Source organism: Lissotriton vulgaris, chromosome 7 (genome assembly GCF_964263255.1).
Source record: "Lissotriton vulgaris chromosome 7, aLisVul1.2, whole genome shotgun sequence".
Lineage (NCBI taxonomy): Eukaryota > Metazoa > Chordata > Amphibia > Caudata > Salamandridae > Lissotriton > Lissotriton vulgaris.
Genome location: NC_141695.1, coordinates 937,593,739 through 937,615,556, shown reverse-complemented (window position 1 = coordinate 937,615,556; position 21,818 = coordinate 937,593,739). Strand labels below are relative to the sequence as shown.

The 21,818-nt window shown below is 42.8% G+C and overlaps 1 pseudogene; it reads left to right on the top strand.

The window, feature by feature from the left end:
* The first annotated feature begins 18,175 nt into the window (after positions 1 to 18,175).
* Positions 18,176 to 20,362, top strand: LOC147702747 (protocadherin gamma-B5 pseudogene; annotated as a pseudogene).
* The last annotated feature ends 1,456 nt before the right edge of the window (positions 20,363 to 21,818 follow it).

Genomic DNA, 21,818 nt, shown 5'->3' with positions numbered 1-21,818 from the left:
TGTAATTGAAAATTAGGAAAACAGATGATCGTTCGTCCTTATGCAGACTTCTTAAGCCTATTTATTAAATTATTAACTTTCCTGTTTTGTGTCTTAACCTTTGCTCTTCCCTCCCTTTTCGAGCTTTAAAATGTTTAACGGAAACCTGTTTATAGTGCCTATGTGAGCACTGAGATACACTCGACCAATTTTTGTTGTGCCACATATGCCCAAAATAACATGGCATGATATGACATGACCTAGCATATCATACCATGTCATACCACAGCTTGACCAAACAAATTAACCCACAGAACAAAAAATAACACAGCAAGTCATATCATGATAACAGTTGTCCAAAAATATTTAGATATTTTACTGATTGCTTCAACTCACGGGTATGTCTGAGAGAGAGAAATTGTGAAATATATGAGTTTTAGCCAGATGTCTCATTAAAACATTGTGTTTTGCCCCTGGGTGGTCATCTACTTGAACTCTATATGTGAGGTATGCTCTTGAATGCAGTGAACGTCGCTAGCACTGGAACGTTCTGGACTGGCCCTGTCTAGTTTTTACAATTCCTGCGAGAAATCTGATTCAACTAAGTCTCCCATGAGTGAAAATTCCACAAATCGCATTAGCATCTGCAAAAGAAAAAATAAGCAAACTGTATGGAAATCAATAATCAAGAATGTGTGAGATTGTACTGATATAAAAAATAATAATACTCTGCCTCAGGGGCTGTATCATTATTCGATTCTGCCCCATGCTACGGAGGAAGAGTGGGCTATGTGCTGCTTTTGTAAAATAATCCTGCCTGTAATGCATGCACTAATCCAGTAGCTGTGCACGTGGACTGCCAATCTATGGAGCCATTTGCAAAGGTATTTATAAGCATTGCTGCAGGAGTGCAACTTCGCCTAATCAGAAATGTCTTTGTGAATTTGCCTAAAAACATCTAAAATTGGAATAGTCAGGGAATAATCATATACAATTGGTACAAATAAAAAGGGCTTTACCCTTTTTTGCACTCATACTAATAGGGTGTTGGACATTTTTGGAGCCAACTAATGAAGTACATAATGACAGGCTCCTGTCCCGCTACTTTACATACTCATAAACCTCTTTATAGATTGATCCCTGTGATTCTGATCTGTGCGGTCTTCAGCTTATACACTCACTCAAATTAACAAGTTAATGTATGTTCTGTAGATAGAGTAATTGTGTTGACAATGGGTAAAATCCACTATTCAGTGCCTGTCCTTGTGCACAGAATGGAACATGGTAGAGCCTTATGTATTTATCTTTAAATTTCCATTATCATTAAATATCCATGTAAATGAATCAGCAGCACTCCACATAAAACCTTTTGATACAGCAGTTTTGGAGACAGGGAAGACCAGACCATGGATTCAATTGAAAGCTACATTCGTTAACTGTGATCCAGATCTCTGTTCGCTCATGTTCCCTAGTAAATACACACTTTGTCCCAGCGCGTACATGACAATAATGCCTTAATGCTAAATGTTCTCTGTTTGTCTCACATGTGTTATCACAGGCTCTGGGGAGTCACACTAAATTCTACAGTGGTAGGCGATGTTTGCTCTTCAGCAAACTCAGACCCCTCTAATTTGTTCTTGCAAACTGAATTTTAAAATGAAAGACTTTGTTAAAATTGCATGCACTTAGAAGGGGGGCAATGAGGACACATATTTAGAATGACACAGGCTTACCGTAATAAATGTGTGTAATTGAAAAACTGCAAACTTTGAATGTACAGTTGTTATAGCAATCGGCCTCAACAGTTAGAATGAAGGCAGGACTTCAGAAACATAAAGCAGCCTCTGGGCATTGGTATGTTTTAACGAGCTCCAAGAATGACCTTGTGGACCCTCAGATACCCCAGAAACTGAAGTATTTCTAATGGCAGAGGTAAGTGAAGGGCAGCAAACAAGTCTGAACAGCACAGAAACAATGACTGACTCGGTAACTACAACCTGAGGGAACCCAGATGGAGAAAAACGACAAAGGTGCAAGAGGACAGGGCTGATTAAGGAACTATGTGGGACCAAAATGCTGAGTGCAACTTAAAGTGTTTACAAGCAATGGTGTGCTGAAGGAACACCCCTCTCCTGCTGACTGTGATTTCTGTGACCAGATACTTCCTGATGGCCTGTTATAGGCCAGCCATCACAGGCACAGTCTCCACATTCCCTGAGCTTCTGCCATCTTGCTCTTAGTGACTATGCAGGTGCAAAGTGTTGTTGAGTGGATTGCATAGGGAGAGTATCAAAGTTTGTGATATTTAGGAGTTGTCTTGACGTGTATAATTTACCATTTGAGTAGTGCCCTAATCCTGAGGTCTGACACGTTTGAAGTAATCTCAGCCACTGATTTTTACTCCGGGGTGCCCCTCATTTTTTTCCACTCAAAACGTAGACCAGCCATATGCAAAAAAAAATGTGGTTCTCCTCCAATTCACCTCCAAAAAGGAGCATAGACAACCTTCGACTGGTTTTGCCTCATGGAATCTCTTCAGTGACTGCTGCTTTAGTCCTAAGACACAATGAGCAGGGAGCCTCATACTTGGGGTGTCACATGTTGAAAAAGGAAAAATGATAGGTGGAATGCTTGAATTTGCCTCCACCACTTGTACGCGAGGACCCCCGTATTTTGTGCACATTAGGACACTGCTACAGAGACCAGACATAGAAAAATCTATCTTGGACCTGCTTAAATCTGTACATTTCTGTCCAAACTGCCTAGGAAGGTCCACGAAAGGCAGGAACCCAAGCAATCCCAAAATGACTTCAGTTTTTTTGTGCCTCATCAGTGAAGTGCATCTTGAGACCCAAGAGGACAGGGCTGTGCATTACACTGATCGGTGAAGCCATTACCTTCAATGCATAGTTTTACTTCCTTGTTATGAAGACAGCCCACTGTAAGGAACAGGGATCCAAATGCCCCTGAAAATTGCATTAGGTTCACTTTCCCTTCTGTTGAATACAACTACAAAGAATGCGAGGACACACATGTGCTTTTCAGCTCAGAATTTCTTCTTCTCACACTTGCACCTTGGGTTATGATTTCCTACCTCGTTGGCACTGCTAGCAATTTCCAGCCATTGGTGTACCATGCATCTCCTCATAAGCTTTGTCTTCGATACTGATGTGCTGATATGGGCCTAGGCTTCAGCCACTCTCCTCTTGCTGTCTTGTATAATCTTGACGACCTTGTGCATTTGAAAGGTTATGATGCTCTGCAGAAGTTTGCAGAATATATTCACTCACTACACTAAATGCATATGCTTCATTAATGTTCAATTGCGTTCCTGTCGCAGAGGGCCACCAGGGTGGCTGCAATTATACTGGCTGATGACAGACTCAAAAGAATCCCTTATTTTGGTCCATGACTACACTTGTGGCGCATTGTCAAAGGATGGGCTGTGCTCCATCATTAAAACTGCACACTTCCTTGAATTGTGCTCTGATTTCTCCATTGGAATCTACCAGAGAACATTTGCTGGCTAGACACAGAAGCCTGTCTTGGAAAAATGCACCTTAGCTCAAGAGAGTACCAACCTTTTGTTATCCCTATTTACCAATGGCCTGATGCAGGCAGCATGACGAGTCATGTTGGGTATCATCTGGAATAAACTTTGAAACTCTGGACATTTCGGCCTGCCAGGTGGAATGGAATACGTCTCTTGGCTGTGATATTAGCGTGTTTTGTTGTGAGAAAGTCCCTTCTTGGTTCTGCCACCCAAAGAGTGCTCACTTTGGACCCAATGTAGCGCGGACAAAGTGTACCCAGACCACACATTGAGGGGCGATGACAACCAAATGCGCCCACCACATGCAGAGACCTTGGTGAGAGATAGTTGCATCTGCTGACCCTTGCTGGAATGTGCTCATTGTTGCCACATTCTTATCATGTGAAGATTTGTAGTAGTTGTCCACTCATTTCCTCTTTGACCCCGTTGTATTTTACTTGATTGGACTGTCATATCACGAGGGAATACTGTACCCACCAAGATACTAGAAAGTGTGCTGAACCTGGCACGTGAACAGACATGAGCTCGTGGACTGTGGAGAGCGGATCATGGTTTGACCGAAGGGGTGGCTGCTAAGTTTTGCAAACCTTGCTGAACATTAGAGCTGCAAGAAAGTACTCATGCTAAAGTTAAAACGCACGTGTCCTTGCTGTGGACTATTTTAGAAATTCACACTATCGATCTCACAGTCTAGAAGAAGGTTAGTCATTCCTCAAGGATTTCACCAAATCTGTGAATCAGAGACTCACGCTTTGAATTAACTGTTCCCGAGACAGTTCAGCCACAATGATGTGCGTCTAGAATAAGGGCAGTTTATCAAGGCTTCGCTGGATGTAAATAACACCTTTCTATGAGTTTAAAAAGAAAATAAAGTCATATTACAAATATGCAGTTGGGAGTAGACATCCGCATTTGGAGATTTTTCCTGTTATTGAGTCACACTCGACGATGATATGCTACAACAAAGCTGGTGTATTTGTGTTAGATGTTTTTTTTTACATATTTTTTTTTACTGTAAAGACTATTGTAAAATCTACTTTAGTAGAGCAAATAAAAATGACTGTATCGACGCTTTATTTTTAAGATACCATATGTTGCCTAAATGATCACTTGAGCAACACATCTTGCTTTGTTGACACTACATATGACGATGTCAGTGCAGTTGTTTCTCGCATGAGGGCCCTAACTCAAAACTGAGCTTTTTAACCGTGAATTGCAATTATCACTCGTCAGCTCAAAAGAGAATCTTCCTATTCTATACTGAAACGTTGAAAAGTTGATATAACAAAATGAACGTGAAATTGGCTGTAAAATCCATGCTGAAGCTCCCGTTTATCTTTATCGGTTGCATGTATCGTTGAGGACTCTGGGTGTCGCTGTTAACCAAGCAATGGGAGAAGCACAAGCGGACGTCGAGCCCACAACAAGATCCAATCACAGCAAAGCGCATTCTTATGCCATTTGGGGATCCGGGGAAATAAAGGCACATCGTTCAGCAGGTCGACGCACAGCCTGGTACAGAACGTGTCACTCCATTCAACCCCGAACAGCAGCAGATTGGAGGCCATGGTAATCCAAGGAACAGATCTAGGGGACATGGCGCAAACGCCGGGGCGCTGTTACTCCGGGGCTCAGGCATCGAGGCGCTCTTCTTACTCCGAGGCTTCGACACGCAAAGAATGTTACTCCGGGGCTCAGACACCGAGAGGCTGTTACTCCGGGGCTCAGACACCGAGAGGCTGTTACTCCGGGGCTCAGTCATCGATGCCCTGTTACTCCGGGGCTTTGGCTTCGAGGCGCTGTTACTCCGGGGCTCTGGCTTCGAGGCGCTGTTACTCCGGGGCTCCTCTGCTGCTTCTTGTTGCTCTGCTGACAGTCTGTGGAGCCGCTTCCGGGCAGCTGAGTTATTCCATTCCCGAGGAGATGAGGAAAGGCGCTTTTGTTGGGAATGTGGCTCTGGATCTGGGGATGGATATGAAGGAGTTATCAGAGGGAGGAGCCCGCATTGTGTCCAGAGGTAGGAAGCAGTATTTCATTCTGAATATAAACAAGGGACATTTATACATTAATGAAAGAATTGACAGAGAAAATGTTTGTGGGCACGTCGATCGCTGCTCATTACATGTAGAGATTTTTTCTGAGAAAGTTTTGAAAGTGTATACAGTCGATATAGAAATTCAAGACATTAATGACAATTCTCCCACGTTTATTGCTAATCAGCTGTCATTGCAAATAATTGAAAACACAGTGCCTGGCAAACGTTTTCTGCTGCCCAGGGCCCAAGATGCAGACGAGGGAGAGAATTCTCTTCGAAATTATCAGCTGAACCCCAATACACACTTCACCGTCGAAGTACAAAGCACGGCAGATGGGGCAAAGTACGCAGAATTGGTCTTAGATCGATCACTTGATCGAGAAGAACAGGATGTCCACCAGCTAATCCTCACAGCCACCGATGGAGGGGACCCGGTGAGATCAGGAACATTGCAAATACAGATCGAAGTCCTCGATGCCAATGACAACGCTCCTGTTTTCAACCAGTCTGTGTATAAGGCCAGTGTGTTGGAAAGTGTGCCTAAGGGAACTCTTGTGGCAACGGTGGGAGCTACTGATGCTGACGAGGGTTTGAACGCAAAAATAACCTATTCATTTGACAAAATTAAGACCAGGGATTTGCAGACATTTAAACTGGATTCTCTAACTGGGGAAATAACCTTGAGTGAACCATTGGATTTTGAAGAATCTGAATTCTACGAATTTGAAGTCCAGGGAAGTGATGGCAGTCTTTCATCAAGGTGCAAAGTTTTGATAGAAGTTTTAAATGTTAATGATAACAGTCCAGAAATCTTGATGTCATCTGTGCTTACGCAAGTGGCCGAAAATAGTCCAACAGGCACAGTCATAGCTCTACTGGAAATATTTGACAGAGATTCAGGAGAGCACGGAAAGGTTAGTTGTGCCATCCCTCCTCAACTCCCTTTTCAGTTAAAGAACTCAGTAGGAAGCTATTACAGTTTGGTAAGCGATGGCGTTCTAGACAGAGAGCAGATATCAAAATATAGCATAATTATTACAGCCACTGACAGTGGAACTCCTCCTCAGTCTAAAAATGCAGTCATAGACTTAGAGATTACAGATGAAAATGACAACCCACCCGTATTTCAGCAAACGTCATACAGCGCCTATATAAAGGAAAATATCCTGCAAGGCTCTTCAATTTTTGTAGCCAAGGCAACAGATTTGGATTGGGATAAGAATGCGAAGATCTCTTACTCCATCACCGATGGACACATAAGAGATTCACCTTTGTCATCTTGCATTTCCATTAATTCTGAATCTGGTGTCATCTATACGCTTCAGTCCTTTGACTTCGAAGAATTCAGAGAATTTCAGATTCAAGTCATGGCTCGAGATGGTGGTTCTCCATCTCTTACGGGTAATGTCACAGTGAAAGTATTTATACTGGATCAGAATGATAACACTCCTGAAATATTATACCCATCAGTCCCTACAGATGGCTCCGCTGGGATGGAGATGGCTCCTCGTTCCTCTGAACCAGGTTATCTGATCACTAAAGTGGTCGCTGTTGATGAGGATTCTGGTCAAAATTCCTGGCTCTCCTACCAGCTTCTTCGGTCTACAGACCAGGGACTATTTTCTGTTGGTCTTCACACCGGAGAGATAAGGACAGCCCGCCCTATTATGGAGAAAGATGCCATAAAACAATTCCTTGTGGTCTTAGTGAAGGACAACGGGCAGACCTCACTATCTTCTTCAGTTACAGTCACAATAGTTTTGGCAGACAGTTTGCCGGAAATGCTTCTTGATATAAGTAACCTTTCAGCTCCCACAGATATGGAGTCAAACCTCACACTGTATTTGGTGATCGCTGTTGCTTTTGTTTCCTTCTTGTTCCTTTTCCTGATCATCCTTCTTTTGGCCATCAGGATTCACTACTGGAGGCAATCTCAACTTTGTGAGTCATCCAGTGTTAACTTCAATTCACTTCCTACCTCTCAGTTTGTGGGCATTGATGGAGTTAGAGCTTTTCTGCAGACCTATTCTCACAATGTCTGTTTATCAGCAGATTCTGGGAAAAGTCAATTTAATATTTGTAACACAAGTCATTCAAATACCTTGTCTGAAAATCAGAATTGCGAGAAACAAGAGTCTGCTATTATTGAAGATTTTTTAAGTATGGCCACAGAGAACCAGTCATTTATCCAGGTACGTTATTTATTTAACAATTTAGTTCTTTGAATTTGTTTTTTTTAAATAAATGCATGATATGTCGAAATTATACAAAATCACTTATGATTAATGCAAATGTAAAAAACAAAAGTGTCTTGCTGCCTAGCTTATTAGTAAGTAAGATATGTCCAACATGAAAAAATAAATTCACCCGACCTAAATATCCTCCAACTAAATCATATTTGTGAGAAAGAATGACCTCTCTTACTTCAAGATATGTAAGCTTAGGAAAAGAGACTGGTGAATTTATTTTGCAGTACATCATTTGAAATCCATATATGGCTTGATCCATGTAGTAGTTGTATTTTGATTTATTCCGCACTGGTAACTAAAATATGTTCAACTATGATTATGGGTCAAAGTGCACACTAACCAATAGACTGTCTTCTTTAAATGTTAGACACGTTTAGTTTCAGAAAGCTCAAAACCCCCAGGCAGTATTAGACACATCTATTACCTTGGAAAAATTGCATTTGCTTAAATGAGAAAACGATATATTAATCTGAAGTGTAACTGAAAAATTGTGGTCATTAGTCATGACATTTTCAGTGGGCTGACTCACAGATTAAGTTCTGTGAAAATGTCGCTGCTTCCATGACAATTTCTAACACAGGATCTAAGTGAAGGAAAAATAAACTGTATGTGGAAATGTAGAATTGTTGACTTGTTTAATAATGATCCAGAATGGCATCTATACTAAGCTGCCCACTTGTATATTCAAGTTACCATATTTTGAAAATTGGTTATCAGACATGGCCTTTAAGACACTACAAATGATTTAATGTCATAATTTGCCAATATCCTCCTCGCTGTCTGTCATTTAACTCTATAATCATTGAAAGCTGGTTCTTTGTTGTACATGCAACAGCGCCATTTATTGGTATGAGGTTTGTTGAAATAATTTTTTTTTAATGTATTTATTTTGGTTTTTGAGTGCTCTGGTGATCCAATGAAACTATGAAAGGGTGCAAGAGCACTTGATGTAAAACAGAGACTAGTTCAATCCGACAATTTACAAAAGATCCATAGCAGAAAATAACATGCAAGTGATGAAAACTCTTACAGAGGTTTCACTCTTGCATCAGCCCTGTCTACAGGGAATGTTGGACCAGTAGTTTCAAAGAAGTCTTGTTCTTTATTCACTCCATATTTACTCCACAACGTGCAGCCATCGTCAGGACACAGTTTGTAGCCCTCCTAAAAACTTTGTGACAAACTTTGTGCCCATCCCACACTTTTATGTAAATATATAGTTAAGTGTGATGCTGCAATAAATCATCGCCTCTAATGGGTTGAGCTTGTTAAAATTAACATTGGGTGAAGTCAAGAAACTTCACCAGCTAACAAGAAGGGGAGAGTGGCCAGGTCCATTTTAAGTTTTGCTTAACCCAGTGTATACTAAGATGACAGCTTGTTTACAAACATAAACAGTACATATGAAAATGATTGGATTCTCTGGTTAACATAATGATTCAATGATTTTTAAACCGACAGTCGATGGCTTTACCACTTGGCCAATATGGCATATAATTTAGAGATAAATATTTTATTTTACTCTCTTATACGTTTTGAAATCTATATACAGGACAATGTGTTTAATCCCCTTTCGATAAGTTCGTGTATAAACATTAAATGTGTTAGCAGAATGTGTTGATTTACATTGCAATGCCTTACGTATTACACCACTCTGTAATGGCGGATCCATGTGAGGAGAAAATCATGTGACCTGTAACTATGGTAGCCATACCTTGTTTATGTTTATTTAACATGCCGGCAGTGTTGGAGCATTACCATGTGAACAAGACACAAGTTAGTGTCAAAACGCATAGCGTTATCTGAGAATAAAGAAAATTCTTCAGCAGCCTGTTTCCGAGTGCGCATTGCTTACGAGCGCTTTGTGGATTTTGGATTCAAACTAAACGGCATGTGTTCGCCGTCTTATTGCACCACCTGACTTGGGAGCGGATCTCAGCAGGACCCTCTTTGTTTTGGAATTAGAATTGAGAGATCCAGTGCCGGCCACTGTGTGGATTTTAGCACCGCTGAAGGAAACCGGAACGTGCAGCCGCCTTTCCCAGCCGGTAAGCCCATCTTCATTCTAGCTACTGCTTCGAAGGGAAGCAGCGGGGCAGGAATGTGCCGTGGCTCTCTGAAGGGTAGCGGCTGTTGGGGGTTTGGGCGCCGGAGGATGGGAAGGCGTATGGCAGGACAGATAGAGAAGCAGGACATCTGAACAACAGATACCGTCCGAATGTACTTTTGACTATCTGCATTTCCTGCTGCCTAGATTACCGCAGTATCGTGAGTGGCATCAGGAACTGCCCATCTAGGCGGGGAAGCATTGGGACTGCAAATACAATTTAACACTTTAGAGCAAGGTGGTATTTGTTACCACGTTTATTCTCAGAGTCTCCGACAACTGTGAAAACAATAACTGTGACCATTGGAGTACATACTGACCCAAGTCGTGAATTGAAGCTCACCGCTGCTGCGGGCCCATTCAGACACTACGCTGGTGTTTGCACTTTGGGAGGAAGATAAGCTGTCACTTTGCTGGGAGTTAACAGCCTGACGCTCTAATTTGCATCTACAAAGCGAGGCAGGCGCCCGCCAGTACTGCACATCAACCCACTGGGGATTTAATTGTTAAAAGTTGGGGAATGTCAGCTCACCCACTAGGGACTACAAGACAGCACTACACTTCCCAGAAGGCCATGTAAACGACCACGCCCACTGAGGCAGGTATGTGAATAAAGGTGTGTGTCAAAAGCGGTGCTTTCATTGCCCCTAAAAACTTACGCTGCTGATGAAGGGATTGACTTCCTGAAACGCGTCCAGGCGTATGAACTTTGATGTGTTTTCCTGTGCTGAATACCTGCCAGCAAGCTGCGAAAATAAATAAACGAGCAGATGTAAATCTTCCTGTGGCTTTGACTCAATTGGGTTCCTCTTTGTGTGGATGTAAAACGGCCTACCCAGGTCGTGAATGAAGCTCACCGCTGCTGCGGACCCGTTCAGACACCACGCTGGTGTTTGCACTTTGGAAGGAAGACAAGCTGTCACTTTTCAGGGAGTTGCCAGCCTGACGCTCTAATTTGCATCTACAAAGCCAGGCAGGCGCCCGCCAGTACTGTGCATCAACCCACTGGGGTTTAAATTGTTCGCAAATAGGGGAATGTCAGCGCAACCACTAGGGACTACAAGACAGTATTACGCTTCCCAGAAGGCCATGTAAACGAACACGCCCACTGAGGCAGGTGTGTGAATAAAGGTGTGTGTCAAAAACAGTGCTTTCATTTCCCCTAAGAACATACGCCGCTGATGAAGGGATTGACTTCCTGAAACACGTCCAAGCGTTTGAACTTTTGATGTGTTTTCCTGTGCTGAATGCCTGCCAGCAAGCTGCGAAAATATAGAAGCGAGCAGATTTAAATCTTCCTGTGACTTTGACTCAATTGGGTTCCTGTTTGTGTGGATATATATAAATATATATATATATATATATACACACACACACACACACACACGCAGACAGATGGAGAGAGAGATGTTTAAAAAGTGAAAATAGATAAACATTGATTCATTGTAATATTATTTCCTATTGGGTTCTAGTTTAAGTCCATACAGCCAATATATTTTAGGGGAGAGTGTTGCAGTACCGTTGTGTGCCCATATGTGGTGCTGAATTTACTCCAGGTCTGAGTTGGAGTACTTTTACGGCTTTTTTTGGTTCATGCATTTCTGTTGTAACTTTGAAAATGCAATTTTTGAATAAGAATGGGCTTACTCTTTTTGGGGTGAGTGCTGTCCCTGATTAAACCCCTCCTTCAACTTCTATTAGCCCCACTTTTCTTCTCCCTAAATTCCTCCCATTTGGCCATAAGTATTCCGCATTTTCCATTTACTTCCCTGTCCCTTCCACATGTACTTCAAAATTGTATGCCTACATGTGCGAGATTCCATAGTAATGGTGGAGCTCCCCACGCATAAAAGATAGTATAAGCAAAGGCAGAGACCTCTGCATATAGTTTTGTGAATTGCATTTTGTAGTAGTACTACAAAATGTACTACACGACGTAGTGTGCAATCAGGCCCCTGAGTATTAAGGAGTGACAGAAGGCCAGACATACCTTTGACCCAATACCTCTACCTACACTGTGGATTTCATTTGTCTTGTCGACTGCTTGCTACTTTGTTGTTGGGGCCTTTGCCCCCCATATGGCCTGTCTTCAGAGCTCGTGAAACTTCTTTTTTTCACTTCTCAAAGCCCATGGCTTGAAGTTGAAGGTCATGCTCTAACTATCGGTTGCTCTGAAGCCCTGATATCCTAGGACACACTGAATGCGTGAAACTGTGCTCAGTAAACTTCACTGAGTTGATAGGTTACTCTCTCTCTCTGGAATGCTAACGGTACTAGTGAATATCATTCATATCTTAATTCACACGAACTGCCTTTTACCCTCTTGGAGAGGTCAGAAGCCTCCCATTGGAACAGAGCAGTTATAGAGGCTTGCCTAAAGCTGCTGTAGCAGTTGGACCTTGGTTTGCCCTGGCTTGAACACATTTGGTTTGTGCTTTTTTAGGCTTCTGCAATGATCACATGCATTTTTAAAGTCACTTACCCACTGAAGGTTGTCCAATTACGACATATATATCGCAAATGTTATACCAAAAAAATAATTGTAACAGTGATATCGGTAGGTCATAGATATGTCTCAGAAATAACCATTATATTGAGTTTCCTTGAGCGAACTATTCCTTTTATATAGATTGTAAAAATCGAAGTTTCTTACAATGTAAATATTGAATGTGCTCGTTCGCAACAAAGCTATATTCTCCCTTTGCACAACCCATGTCTGCAGTGATTATTATTGGTTTTCCACCTGAATGCATTAAGTTGCCTGCAAACTACATCGACTGTTCTCGTATGGGAGGAAAGACAATGCAAACAGTGTTCAGCACGAAAGCAGCAACAGTCAGCTGACCAATCACAAATGCTCAAGAACGAACTAATCATGCCATTTATTAACACGAGAGTAAATGTGAAATTTAGAAGTTGAAGTTAATATCGAAGTCTAGGAAAACGTGACCGAACAAGATTATATTGGGAGGCGTAGACAATACTGAGAACGAGTTTATAATGCTACCCCGCTTGTGGATTTTTCATCACGAAGTTGAAAATGGATCATTATTTAATAAGGACAGCGATTGCTCTTGGCTGAAAGGTTCTTCGATACAGGACACTGCAATTGTGAATGGACTGAAAGTCAGCTTCTTATGATAGAGCTGCCCCACCTTTGTAAATTCTGCACAGCACACTCCTGTTATGTGACCAACATAGTGCTGCAGAGATACAGAAGAGCCGCGTCAGCTTGGACACCATAACGTTTACAGTCTATCAATAGTTAAATGACGCAAGAGAATCACAAATAATATATATATATATATATATATATATATATATATATATATATATATATATATATATATATATATATGTGCATTTAAAGACTGCATTTATATGTAAAGTGTGCAGTGGCATTGTATTTCCTACAGAGACACAAGATGTGCGATAGTAATAAAAACCCGAACCAGGACATAGAATGACATAATTAGTTCTTCCGTACTTCTTTCATGATGACACCAAATACGTATCAACATCTTGACCCGGTGCAGCAGTTTGTAAAAAGATTCTCGCAGATTACTCTCTCCAGTAAAATACACCTCAGAGAATAGATGAAGCGTATGATATTTTAATTTTCCATGCTGATTAATGGCGAACGTTAGAGAGGAAACCCTCTCTTCTTATTCTTTGAACCATGGGAATGTAAGATTAACGGAGAATGTAAAACTAGTTATAAATCACATGGCGCGGCTCTAATCTAGTGTGAGCAGTTCGTCACTGAGACACTGAGCGTCGCTGTTTACCACGTAGAAAGAGTACCGCAAGGAGCTGCAGTCCACGTCATACTAACGCTGTGCGGATGAATAAGAGACAGGCTGGGTTCAAACATTGTCACAAGCGCTCCAACCACAGGGCCTCGCTGCTGCTCTCTCCTGCCATTTGATTTAAAAACAGAGCCTTTCTCTAGAGTAACTGGTAATCCGAGTGACTCTTCTGTCTGTCATGGTTCAAACACCTACTGTCTGCTACAACGGAGCTCAGTCATCGAGACGCTGTTATTCCTTAGCACCGACACCAAGGGGATGCTTCTCCGAGGCTCAGACATCGAGGCGCTACTCGGAGGCTCAGTCATCGAGGCGCTGTTACTCCGAGGCACAGACACCGAGGCGCTGTTACTCCGGGGGTCAGTCATCGAGGCGCTGTAACTCCGGTGCTCAGTTTTCGAGGCACTTTTACTCCCGGGCTCAGGCTTCGAGGCGCTGTTACTCCGGGGCTCCTCTGCTGCTTCTTGTTGCTCTGCTGTCAGTCTGTGGAGCCGCTTCCGCTCAGCTGCGTTATTCCATTCCCGAGGAGATGAGGAAAGGCTCTTTTGTTGGGAATGTGGCTCTGGATCTGGGGATGGATACAAAGGAGTTATCAGAAGGAGGAGCCCGGATTGTGTCCAGAGGTAGGAAGCAGTATTTTATTCTCAATGTAAACAACGGGCATGTATATATTAATGAAAGGATTGACAGAGAACAATTATGTGGACACCTCGTTCGGTGTCTTATAAATTTAGAAATATTTTCTGAGAAAACAATGAAGGTGTATGCAATCGAAGTAGAAATTCAAGACATTAATGACAATTCACCCACGTTTGTTGATCAGAAAATGTCCTTACAAACCCTTGAAAACACTGTGCTCCTGACACGTTTTGTGCTGCCCGAGGCTCAGGACTCAGATGAAGGGGTGAATTCCATTCATAACTATCATTTGAGCGCCAATAAACACTTCACACTGGACGTGAAAAATAGCGCAGATGGAGCAAAGAGTATCGAGCTGGTCCTAGAGAAACCTCTAGATCGGGAGGAACAGGATGTCCATCAACTGATCCTGACGGCCACAGATGGAGGAGATCCGGTCAGATCAGGCACAATGCAGATTAATATCAATGTGCAGGATGTGAATGACAATGTCCCAGTGTTTGACCAGCCTATCTATAAATTCACCGTGCAAGAAGATGTGCCCAAGGGCGCTGTGGTGGGCAGCGTCAGAGCTACTGACATTGACCAGGCTTCGAATGCGGAAGTACGATATTCATTCCACAAAATTAATGATATGGCTTTACATACATTTAAATTGGATTCTATCACGGGGGAGATATCATTAAATGAACAGCTGGATTTTGAAGAACTTGAAGTTTTTGAATTTGAAGTCAAAGGAAGCGATGGAAGCTTCTCATCTCGCTGTAAAGTTTTGATAGAGGTCATTAACGTGAATGACAATAGACCAGAGATTTTGATGTCATCTCTTCTCCAGGCAGTTTCAGAAAACAGCGCATCAGGTACAGTCATTGCTGTTCTGGAAATGTTTGATCAAGATTCTGGAGTCAATGGTGTGGTTAATTGCTTCATCCCGCCTCACCTTCCCTTTCAGTTAAAGAGGTCAGTTGGAAGTTATTACAGTTTGGTGACTGACGGTGTTCTGGATAGGGAGGATGTTTCTCAATATAACATAACAATTACAGCTACAGATAGTGGAATTCCACCACTTTCTACAAGCAAAACCATAAACCTTCAGATTACAGACGACAATGACAACCCACCAGTATTTCAACAAACGTCATATATCGTCCACATTATGGAAAACTTACCACATGGCTCTTCCATGTTTGCCATTAAAGCGACGGATATTGATTGGGGAGAAAATGCAAAGATCACTTACTCCATCATTGAAAGTGACATTGGTGGTATACGGTTGTCTTCTTACATATCGATTAATTCTGAATCTGGTATTATCTATGCACTTCAAGCATTTGATTTCGAAATGTTTAGAGAATTTCACATCCAAGTGAATGCACACGATGGCGGCTCTCCCTCCCTTATGAGTAATGTCACTGTGACATTCTTTATACTGGATCAGAATGACAACACTCCTGAAATATTGTATCCATCGACTCCTGTAGATGGCTCCTCTGGTGTGGAGATGGCGCCGCGCTCCTCTGAACCAGGTTATCTGATCACTAAAGTCATTGCAGTCGATTCTGACTCTGGGCAGAATTCCTGGCTCTCCTACCAGCTGCTGAGGTCCACAGACCAGGGACTGTTTACTGTAGGTCTTCACACCGGAGAAATCAGGACCGCTCGCCCCATCATGGAAAAAGATGCCATTAAACAATTCCTTGTGGTGTTAGTGAAGGACAACGGGCAAGCTCCTCTTTCTTCTTCAGTTACAGTCACAGTAGTGCTGGCAGATAGTTTGCCGGAAATGCTTCATGATATAAGTAACCCTTCACCTCCTGCAGACATGGAGTCAAACCTCACACTGTATCTGGTGATCGCTGTAGCTGTTGTTTCCTTCTTGTTTCTTTTCCTGATCATCCTTCTTTTGGCCATCAGGATTCACCACTGGAGACAATCTCAGCTCTGTGAGTCATCCGGTGTTAACTTCAATGCACTTCCGGCCTCTCAGTTTGTGGGCATTGATGGAGTCAGAGCTTTTCTGCAGACCTATTCTCATGACGTTTATTTAACCAGCTCTGGGAAAGGCAATCTTCAGTATCCTGATTCAGTTGACTCTAATCCCCATCTCGGAAACCAGAATTATGAACCTCAGGGTCCTCTCCTGGTTGAAGATTTTTTGGGGTTAAGTAAAGAAGATCAGCCAAGTATTCCGGTGAGTCTTTTTTATTGTTTTTTTTTATCAACAGCACAAGACACTTGTAAGCTACTGTCAAAGTCCATCTGTATTTGATAAAGAAGGAATGTAGAAGTAGAGAATGCATTTGTTAATGAAAGTGTATGTGGCCTTTTAAAAAAAAAATGGAACAGCTTGCTCTTAGACTGTCTCCATAAATAGGTGTTTGACGTTTTTTGCAAGGTGGTACCTGGCATGCTACAAAACAGTAAAATATATGCATGCACTTTAAAATAAATAACACATTCTAGATACACATCTTATAGTTTATGACAATTTTAGTTAATATTTTTAAAATTTGTAAAACTGAAACTCTTTAGCATCGCCCACTGTACTTCCCACTGCCTTAAACTTCTTACGTGCCTATTAAATAAATGTGCGCCTTATTTGTCTTTGCAGTGAAATCATTTGGACGTTCTAATAGTGGTGGTGTGGGTTTTGTATACAAAACCAGATGTGTGAATATCAGTGCATCCGTTTAAGATTCACATTACATTGTTTGCACGCTATTGAACTCTATGTGCATCACAAGCACGCGTAATTAGATTTATCATAAACAAATAAGCACTGAGGGGACCTTAGTTTAACCCCTTCGATGCTCATGACGAGCTCAGCTCGTCATGAGGCACTGTGCTCGTGTGCTCATGACGAGCTGAGCTCGTCATGACCACACTCAGTTCTATTATGGCCCAGCACCGGAGAAGAATATCTGCAGCATCGATGAGGTTAAAATTCTTTCATCAACATGAAAGAGAAAATAACGTGGACACTGAGTGTGATTTACGTGTTATTTTTTTAGCAATGTATTTGACCCCAGTAACTTTTAGTGCACAAAATAGTGCATGAAATGTGCGTACATATTTGAAATAAATAAATGGTAAAATGAACAGATGTAGCTTGGGTGAGACACGCAGAAATGGGTCCGCTGAATACTTGGGTATGTGAAGGAGGATTGTGTGTGAACAGACCATGTGGGCGTGCATCCCAGGCCACTAGGTGTATTAATTATAGGTCTACTTAATGTGCGCTAAGTAGTGTCCTGATATCAGCACCTCCCGGTGACTGGCAGTATGACATTGTCTGTAGAGGTGGCCCTTACACCAGATAGCTGCGTTGTTTTTTCCGGTATTGTGAAGATGAAATGTGCGCATTTATTTTGTGTTTATGGCCTGCGTGCCTGATTGAATTGGTCTTCTATATTGATGCGAAATAACAGTGTTATAAAAGTGTGTTTGACTTTCCAAAGTGTTCTGTGGAATACGAATGCAGTTTTGAGATTTAACCACATGGAGCCGCTGTTGTCTGTATTTACGCCGCACCTGGAGCCTGAGCTCCACCCAATCCTCTCTGTTTCATTCAGCAGTCAGTGCTAGGGGGGCAGTGGCTCGACAGAGAGTGGTTTTAGGGTGCTACTTTCCCTGCAGAAACCACCGACTACCTTTCCGGTGATTGTGGGGGTTCAGAATCACTTTGCTTCTGGCTGAGCGTGGTTTGATTTGAACATCCTTGAAAGGCTGGGCATTTCTGAACATTAAGGAGAGTGGATTATGACTGGAACGGCAGCTTGCCCCAGAGCAGCACCAGGGAGCGACATGCGGCAAGTACGCGTCTTTTCGCTTCTTTTGTGGCTCTGCGAGGCAGTTTCCGTACAGGTACAATTCTCCGTCCTAGAAGAAATAAAACCAGGGTCTATTGTTGGAAACCTTTGGAAGGATTTGGGGTTAAATATTAGAGACGGGACAGACCGGAATCTGCGTGTGGTGTCAGCCATAGAGAATCCCTATTTCACCATAAATGCAGAAACCGGGGAGCTGCTCATGAGTGACAGAATAGACAGGGAGGAAATGTGTGGAGAAGCGACCACTTGTTTCATCAGCTTCGATACTATTGCCGACAACCCAATGAATGTTTTTCACGTGGAAGTGCTCATTCAGGACATCAATGACAACCCGCCAAGTTTTATTAAAAATTCTATTGATTTAGACATCACAGAGTCCACGTTGCCAGGAGCGCGCATTGCACTCGGAAATGCCCGAGATCCTGATATTGGCATTAATGCCCTGCGGGGCTATAAGCTGAGCAGTAACCAGCATTTTATCTTAGAAGAAACCAGAAGCCGCAACGGCGTCGCATTTGCAGAATTAGTACTGGGGAAGGGTTTAGACCGTGAAAAGCAAAGTCATCACAGTTTGATTCTGACCGCTTATGACGGCGGAGATCCAATCAGATCGAGCACTGTGGACATTAATATTAATGTTCTTGATGCCAATGGCAATTTCCCAGTGTTCAGTCAAGAGGTCTACAGAGCCAGCATCAGTGAAGGGGCAGCCAATGACTCAGTTGTGCTTCAGGTGAAAGCCACAGAAGAGGATGAAGGTTCATATAAAAAAATTACTTATTCTTTCATCAGCATCTCAAACAGTGCATTTAACACTTTCAGTTTGGAAGCCGATACTGGAAAAATTAAAATTAAAGGGCTACTCGACTTTGAGAAGGAAAATTCTTACAAAATGGTGGTGAAAGCGAAGGATGGGGGAGGGCATGTTGCTCAAACTATGATATTTATAGACGTTTTTGACGTCAATGACAATGCTCCTGAAATAACATTTGCATCTGTCACCAGCCCAGTCCCAGAGGACTCCGCTCCAGGCACAGTGGTAGCGCACATCAATATCCGAGACCGCGATTCTGGAGAAAATGGCGCGGTGGAGTGTCATATTGAAGAACAGATGCCTTTTAATTTGATATCATCCTTTGGAAAGATTTACAAGCTTGTATCATCCAACACATTAGACCGAGAAACTGCTCCTGAATACAACATCACAGTTACCGCCATAGACAAAGGATCTCCTCCTTTTGCCACTAGTAGAACTATCCGATTACAGCTATCCGATATAAATGATAATTCTCCAGTTTTTGACCTATCTTCCTATCCAATCCATGTCCCTGAAAACAATCCATCTGGTGCTTCTATTTACCGGGTACAAGCGTCAGATCTCGATTTGGATCAACACGCTCATATCATTTATTCCATCCTAAATATTGACAGCGAGGACCTTCCCCTTTCTTCCTACATCTCCATTAACTCCCAAACCGGTGTGATCTACGCCCAGCGCTCCTATAACTATGAGACGCTCAGGGAGTTTCAGTTCCAGGTGAAAGCTCAGGACTCTGGGTCTCCTCCTCTCAGCAGTAATGTCACAGTGAGGGTGTTTGTTGTGGATCAGAATGATAACCAACCGTAAATCCTTTACACAGTACCAAATCCAGATGATTCTGTTTCTTTCGAGCTGGTTCCTCCTTCTGATCCTGGATACCTGGTAACAAAAGTAGTTGCTGTGGATGCTGATTCTGGACACAATTCATGGCTCTCCTACCTTTTGCTGCAGGCACCTGAACTCTCTCTTTTTAAAATCGGTCTCCATACTGGTGAAATCAGGACATCACAAACCTTTATGGGAAAGGAGTCACAGAAGCAAAGCGTGGTCATATTAGTGAAGGACAACGGACAGCCACCACTGTCATCCACTGTTACCCTGCAAGTGGTCTTTACAGAAGATCTACAGGAGATGCTCCCTGAACTAAGGAATCATCCCAGCGACGAGGATGATGAATCCAATTTGAAGGTCTATTTAGTTATAGCTCTAGTTTTAATTTCCTTCTTATTCATTGTAACTCTAATGTTGGCAGTGATTTTCAAATACAGAAGACCCAAGAGCCCACTGATTTGTGATTCGCTAGTTCCTGCTCTTTATCCCCACATCTATTTATTTATTTAATTTGTATGGCGTGTTATAACCACAGGGGTCTCTAAGCGCTGTCTGTCCAGATTTACGTGAAAGATGTTACGTGATGAGATGTTACATTCACTTGAAACCAGCTGTGCACCTAAGAGCTACTCCATGCTTGTTTAAACAACACAGTTTTTAGTTTTTTTCTGAAGAGAAGTAAATTACTTTCCTTCCTGAGATCTGAATCCAATTTATTCCATAAGGCTGGGAGCATGTTGGAGAACGCACGGCCCCCCACCGTGGTCAGTTTGAAGCGAGATTGGGACAGAAAAGCGGCGTCCAACGAACGCAAAGTCCTACCCGGCGTGTAGGGGGATATTCGGGATTTCAGGTATTTGGGTGCTTTGCCGTGCAGAGCCTTGTGAGCAATACACAATCCCTTGAATACAATTCGCTGACGTATTGGGAGCCAATGCAGCTCCTGCATCAGGGGAGAGGCATGGGCAGTCCTGGGTTTTTTGAATATGAGCCTAGCTGCATCATTCATAACTCCCTGAAGCTTGTCCAGCAGCCGCTGAGGCAAGCCTAGGTATAGGGAGTTCCCGTAGTCCAGCCTAGCCAGAATTGTGGCTGAGACCACGTGTCTCAAAGTAGGGAATGAAAGCAATGCAGAGATCTTCCTTAGTTGTTTTAAGAGGCCTATACAGGTGCCCACTACAGTGGAAACCTGTTTTTCCATGGATAATTTGTTATCCACATATAGGCCTAAGCTTTTGACTGCGGCTGCCGGTTTTGGTGGTGTACCCAACTCCTTAGGCCAGAATTTATCGCTCCAGGGGTTGCCCGAGATGGAAATGGGCAACACTTCCGTCTTGTCCGGATTGACCTTCAGAGAGTTCTCAGACATCCAGTTAACTGTGGTTTTCAGTATGTCCTGTAGCCTAATGGAGGCTCCTGGACCATCATCCAGCCGGATGATAATCTGGGTGTCATCGGCATAGTTATACACTAGGCAATCCATCCTGTTCAGGAGAGCAATTAATGGCTGCAGGTAGATGTTAAAAAGTAGGGGTGACAAAGCAGAGCCCGGTGGGACCCCGCAGGTGATCGGCGCGGGGGTAGAGAGTAAATCGCCCAGCTGCACTCGTTGTGTCCTACCCTGCAAGAATGATGCAAGCCATGCATGTGCTGTGCCCATGACACCAAAGGATCTCAACCGCGACAGAAGCTGTTTGTGACACACGGTGTCAAACGCCGCGGAGAGGTCCAATAGTATCAGGGCACTTGGTGTTTTTACATCAGCCCGGGTTCTTAGCTCATCTAGAATAGATAGCATAACTAGTTCCGTGCTATGATTAGCACGGAACCCTGCCTGATTGGTCTCCAGCAGGTTGTTACTCTCTAGATGGGCCGAGAGTAGAGCTAACACATGCTGCTCAATCACTTTGGCCAAAAAAGGCAACTGAGAGATGGGCCGGAAGTTTTTCAGACATTTTGTGTCTGC